At 44.5% G+C, this 7,054-nt stretch overlaps 1 pseudogene; it reads right to left on the bottom strand.

Annotated features, from left to right (window-relative positions):
• Positions 1-5,353: 5,353 nt before the first annotated feature.
• Positions 5,354-7,054, bottom strand: part of LOC124663245 — a 20,371-nt pseudogene continuing 18,670 nt past the window's right edge.

Below are 7,054 nucleotides of genomic sequence, written 5' to 3' on the forward strand. Positions count from 1 at the left end.
TGAGCCATGCCATGACCGTTCGCGGCGTGCTTTTGTGTCACTAGATTATTAAAGTGCGTCGTCTTGATGCACGATCCGGTGAAATTCATGTATATACGGAAATGTGATAATGTTTTTTTATATCTTATAAAAGGCAGTGAACTACATGAAATTACAAACAAAGTAACAAACATTTATATATAACCGGGAAAATGAGAGAGTTTATTAGAGCAACTAACATTTGTTGATTCTGTCAACAACAACAAAACAATGAAAGAACACCAAAATCATCATCTACATAGGCTAGGCATTGTTGTAGCATGGTCTTTAGAGGTGACGACACAAACGAACCAAATTTAACACCGGTGGAAATTAAAAGATAAATTAGCCATTAGTTGGGAGTCAAAGGAGAGCGACATCAGAAGTACTCCCTCCATCCCAAAATGTAAGGCGCCTAAGGATTGGTTAAAAGTCAAACCTAACTAACTTTGACCAAATATTTAGGAAAAATAATTACATCTATAATATCAAACGAACATATTAAGAAAATAATCTTTACGGTGAATCTATTGATGTTGATTCAGTATTGTAAATGTTCATATTTTTGTGCATAAACTTGGTCAAACTTAAAAGACGTTAACTTTTGACTAGTCCTTAGACGCCTTACATTTTGGGATGGAGGGAGTAGAAGATTAATCCATGTTCAATACAATAAAATTGCGTTCATGTACCTCGGTGTTATATCTAAGGGAAGTAATCATTCCTCATTTTTTCCAAATGATTTTCCATGACGGTGATGTCTAGGTATTCTGCACCACAACAGGGTTGTTGCAATACTTAACTATAGTAAATATTTATTTAAATATTGATTCCATGAGAGTTTTGCGGAATAGAAACTAAACAACCTCGTGACTGCGTTGTCAATGCAGCCACATTCACACCCTATTAAGAAAATAACCTATTCTATAGGTTGCTACGGAACTACTGTAATCAAACATATGGTTTGAAGAAGTTGTGAATAAGAACAATATTTTAAACAAGGTAAATAAATGCTATAAGTAAATTAAGAACATGTGAATGATAACAAGATAAACTACAAAGGACTAAAAGGAGCTCTTGGGGAAACACGGATTCACCACTAGCATGGATAATATGTTGGTTAGGAATCAATATGTTTGTTGCTACATGTTTGCGAATTGGGGAGATGCCCAAATAAAGGTGCTCCCAGAAGAATTGTTTCACACCCTCATAACCACTAACTTCTCCCATCGCATGCCGCACATTTCTAGCAATTAAGGGTCTCCCCCTGTCTATGGTCATATAGCCCTTACCTCTTACTCCTCGTTAAGACATGATTGAAACAGATGGCAGTTTGCTTTCATTTGTACACGCATGTACCTCCAACAATGATTAATGATGATTGCCTTCAATGTCCCTAATGAAAAATATTGCGTGGTGCACGAAATACAATATCATAGAAGACAACCACCACTTTCAGATATTGCAACTGAACACATAAATCTTTACTTCAAATCATAGAGGTTCTAGGGTTCCTTCATATCTCCAAGAACTAGGAGGCTACTCGCATATAGATATACAATGCAAGATCATGACAATGAGATGAAAGGCATCTGAGTGTATGAAGGAATACAAGTACAAATCCACAATCAAGTTCTGGATTAAAACAAGATGAATGGAGGAATCGATGGCTGACACGTGTTGATGATGGTGTTGATGGAGATAAATGTCGCTGCCTCCTTCTCCCCAAGTCTCATTCTCTTCCCCTTCAATGGTGTGATTTTGCTGAAGATCTATGGCGGTGGCAGGGCTCCGCTATGCCAAGATGGGAATGAGATTGTTGATGGTGTCTAGGGTTTTCCCCTCCTTATAGGCTCTCTAAGGTTGGATTTATGTTCTGGGTAACCCCCGCATCAGATATGGCCTTTGGGCCTTCACAAATATTTTTCAGTTTGAAGAAACGGTCCCGTCGAAGGGTGGTACGGGTATATGATACGGTCTGGTCGTTAAATATTTTGGACTTCTGCAGTAATTTGAGAGCCATTTCTTCATACAAACTACGATTGAGGTGTTCTTTGGCTCATTGGATTCATATGGATGAGGGCTACAACACCATAGCCTTGGATATTTATTATATTGTGATGGAAAAATTGACTCCATTCCCCCTTGAAATGGCTAAGTCTTGGTGCCTATAACTCCTCCATATTGCCTCCCTTTGGCTTCTTTCCTTGTGATTTTTCCATAAAAGTTCACAACACCTACACACCAAACACAAGGTAAAGTGATAAAATCCTACTAAAACTACTAGTTGTGCAAATCTCTCATGAAAAAAAGTAGTACTTGTAATCATGCATTTTAGGATATAGTCAGAGCTAGATACAACATGTAATGAGACAAAAGTATATGTTTATGTAATAAAAACATGTCTGTTTTTGGACTCATCAACACCCACCAGATAAAACCTTGCTCACCCCAAGCAAGATGGTTTATAAATTCATGCTTTCATCTAGCTTACCGATGAAGAGTGATGTCATGTATCCTTATTATTCCTACCAGCTCACAATAAGATTGCTCATATTTATACAAGGCATCACAAGATCACTTATATGTACATAGATTCATCAAGACTTCTATTCCCATGTCAAAGTTCAAATCAATATCTTGCAAGAAAACTTCTGATCGTCCTATTGCATTTTTATCTCTTCTCATTTTAACATTCAGAACTTAAAACAATATAGGAGTGAGAGAACATGACAAAAGAAGCATATCAATAGAACAACTCATTTTCTACTCCCACTTATTAACTCATGGCTTTCTAATACCTTCTTCAGTTGATTGTCTTTCAAGATCTCGCACTTATTAGTAATGATCATGCCAAAAAGTTGTAAACCTGGCTTAGAAGAACTAAGAATACTCCTTTTAGGATAATTTGAATTTGTTGCGTAAATATGCTCATGGATGTATTTTACTCTTCATAACATTGATGTTGGAGAATTTTAATGTATTCATAGCCAAAATCTGAGTTTTCTCGTGTGGTTGATCGTTTAACGGCCAACAGAGTTTTCCATTATATGCCAGCAGGGTAAGATACACATAAAACAATATGTCATTTTATCTAGGTGTTTTGGCACGAATCTCAATTACCGCAAAACAAGGTTCAATCAAATAACTCACTTCGAATAGTACCTTTAATTTGATTATTAATTTCTGTGGGGCTGAGTTTACTTCTAAGGATAGAATCTTAAGACAATTACTACAACACCCTAGTAATCATTGGAAGATTCTTTCTCATGTTCTGTTTTTTTCTTCAAAATATAGAGATCGTGGCAATGCTTCTATGAGGAACAAAAAAGATATCACAACCCAGATATAATTTGAACAAGGTGCATCAAAGTTCTAACTTGCCTCTTGTGGGGTCTAACATGCGGTAGTGTACCTGATATCTGCATAATCCAACATCTATACTCCATCTTTAAATCTCATATTTTTCAATAAATTAATAAAATATCTCTCTATCTTTACCACCAATGGACTAATTACCATTGTTATGTGGAAATCTTCTCTTTAATCATTTCCTTTCAGGAATATACACTTTTATGGTGAAATCTGAGCTGATTAATGAACAATCACGAGTTGCCTCCCAAGTCAAAGGCCGAAGGAGACCTCCAGAGAGATTAATGAACAGTGACACGGCGAGTTCGCTCCGTATGGCTTCCCGTAACGGGTGCAACCGCCTTGGCCAGGTCAACCCTAGCAACTTCCGTGAAGGGACTCTTATATAATTCGACGTCCAGACGCCGCAAAAGAGGAGAGAGTCGTCGCTGCCATTCGCCAACATCAGATCACATCTGAGGAGGAGATCCATCACCGAGACGCCGCCATCACCATCTCCACATTCATTTTTCCACCTCTATAGCCGTAGTCCATCTACTTGTGCATGCCTTTTTGTTTGCCTCACGATATTCGGTTAGCTCCAAGCTAACCACTCTTTCTCGATCCTGTGATTCGAAATCTCTTACTAGGTTAACTCTTAACCTTATGTAGCACAACCATGCATTTCTGGATCCGGTCACTCGAGGGATCCAGAGATTCTGTCTCATGAAGAGAGGGGCAAATCCCTTCTTGATTGACCACACCTTGCAACATGCTTCAGGACAAACCGGAAAGTTACCTTTATAACTAAACTTTTGTGGTGTAGCATTTGATAACCTCTAAGTAAGTCGATTCACATCTCAAATACATGCGACAATCTGAGGTCTAAGGACAAAGCGTGCACATCGTGTAGATATAGAACTTCAAGTGTAATTGCCATGTCTCGTGTTGGGACAGTTCAACCCATGGTCATAACATGTGTCCACGTCACCGGTTTGACATCTCCATGTCTATGACCTTCGAAACATAGTCATCAACCAATCTATGTGCTAGTGTAATATTCACATGTGTCCTCATACAAACTCCGACTAGGGACAACTTTAGAAAACCATACAAGTAAAGAGTTTCACAAACACGTATTTGCCAATCAATACAAGTTGCATGATATGGATATTCAAGAAACATTACATTACTCATGGATAAAAAAAAATATAATTATCTCTATGATTGCCTCTAGGGCATATTTCTTACATATAACAATGGTGGTGGTGTCCCGGTTCATACTCCCGTGGTGAGGACATTGCATATTCCTCTGCTGATTCATATTTTATTGTGGTTACTTGCAAATACTAAGTTGCTAACCCAGTATAATCTTGGTAACAGGAGAAAAGTGGATGATCCCTCCTGCTTGTTTTGCAATGAGCAGGAATCAATTAACCACTTGTTCTTCGAATGTGTGGTTGCCGTTAGCTTATGGGAGACTATTTCTTCCATCTTTAACAGGAATATTGGTGCTAATTTCAAATAGGTAGCTAGATGGTGGTTGAGTGAGAATAACAATTATGTTATGAATATATTCATATTCTCTTCTGCTATCTTATGGACTTGTGGTCCTCTCGGAATGATTTTTATTTCCAAGGCAAAGATGGCTCGGTGTCAAAAAAAAAAATACTGAAAAAAACTGCTACCTTTATCAGAAGCTGGAAATTGATGTGCCTCGACAAGCATGCTAGATTATCATCATGGGGCTTCTCGTCAGCGGAAAGAGTGGATTGTTGGCGGCAGGAGATTGCGAGTGAGAAGTTTCTTAATGGCCTTCGCCTTAGGCGTCCTATGGTGTAATTCTCATTTGTCGATCTTTATTGGTGTTTGTTCCAGTTTGGAGGTAATCTGGAACCTGGATGATCGAGTTCACAGGTCGCTGTGAAAAACTTGTGACACTTTGGTTGCGTTTTAAATGGAACCAGGGGGTTTCACCCTTTTTTGTTTGAAAAATAAAAAACATGCCAGGTGGAACGGAAAATACAGTACGTACTTACACAAGTGAACCAAAATACTCATGATACATGCAAATCTTCGTCCATTTGCTGATGATCATCGTCATTCATCCTCGCCCTTCCATTTGCTTATTACTGCCATGAGAGTCCGGCACTGCGGCCCTTCCGGTGCCAACGCCATCGCCGCCCCTTCCCGCAGTTGGTCCGCCTTCTTCCGCGCCGCCGCGCCCTTCTCCCCCGCCATAAGCTCCCTCGCCAGCTCCGCCACCTTCCCGCGCGGTACAATTACCCCGTCACTATCGATCGGCGGCCTCGCCCACAGCGCCAACCCTACCCGCTCCGACGACACCAACACCGCGTTCACCCTCTGCTCGGCGAACAGCGGCCACGCCACCATCGGCACGCCCGCCGCCGCGCTCTCGAGCGTGGAGTTCCACCCGCAGTGGGACACGAACCCTCCCACCGCTGGGTGGTTCAGGATCTCCACCTGCGGCGCCCACAGCGGCACCGCCAGCCCCGTGCCGCTCGTCCTCTCCACGAATCCTTCCGGCAGGTAGCTCAGAGGGTCGTTCCCACGGTCGGCCGACGTCCCGAAGTAGCCCGCGCCGCGGTCCTTGTCGCTGGGGAAGTGCACCACCCACAGGAATTTCTGCTCGCTGGCCTCCAGCCCGGCCGCCAGCTCGGCCGTTTGCTCCGTGGACAGCGTGCCGCCGCTGCCGAAGGACACGTACAGGACCGAGCCGTCCGGCTGGCCATCCAGCCACCGTAGGCAGCTGTGTTTGCCCGCCTCGTCGGAGACCGATCGGATGAACGGACCCACGGCATAGACCGGAGGGTACACGCCTTTGTCCGAAAGCTCTTCGAAAGCGATCAACGTCTCGCGCTCCATTGCGTCGAAGGTGTTGACGATGAAGCCGTCAGCGAGGAGGTAGTCGAGCCCCAGATCGACCATGAGGGGGTACGCGGGGTCGGAGCGGTTCTGGACGGGATCGACGAGGTCGGCGCCGTGCAGAGGCACGCACCCCGGGAGGACGACGGGCTCCGGGAGGTACCGGCACTCGCATGTGGTGGTCCTGGCGAGCTCTGGGATGTAGAGAATTGAGACCAGTGATGTGAGGCTCGAGGTGAAGAAGACGTACCGCGGCACGCCCAGCTCCTTGGCCACCTCGAGCGCCGCCGAGCAGAGCATGTCGGTCAGGAAGGTGGCGATCCCCGCGGGGGAGTCGAGGAGGGAGCGGAGCAGGTCGCGGAGGTGCGGCAGGGTGCGGTGGACGACGGTCAAGACGCGGGTCACGATGTGCGCGTCCGCGGGGAGGTCGTCGAGGGGCACCTCCGGGAGCGCGGCCACGGAGACGCACGCAGGGAGCGAGGCGAGCGGCGAGTTGTGGGCGGGCGAGGAAAGACTTGTGTAGGTGACGATGGTGGCGGTGAAGCCGTGGTGCGCGGCGAGGCGCGTCGCGAGCTCGGCCACCGGGAGGACGTGGCCCGCGCCGGGGCTCGTGAGCAGGACGACGTGCGGGGCATGCACCGGCGGCGTCATGATCGGCTATTCGCCAAAACTACTACACCACTCTGCAGCTGGGTATGTTCCGGCGGATGCGTTTGTTCCGCTGTTCTGCACCAAACGCATAGTGGGTACAAACTTATAAGCACAACGTACACTTACTTCACTAAAGTGGAAAGAACAC

Source organism: Lolium rigidum, chromosome 6 (assembly GCF_022539505.1).
Source record: "Lolium rigidum isolate FL_2022 chromosome 6, APGP_CSIRO_Lrig_0.1, whole genome shotgun sequence".
In the NCBI taxonomy this organism is placed as follows: domain Eukaryota; kingdom Viridiplantae; phylum Streptophyta; class Magnoliopsida; order Poales; family Poaceae; genus Lolium; species Lolium rigidum.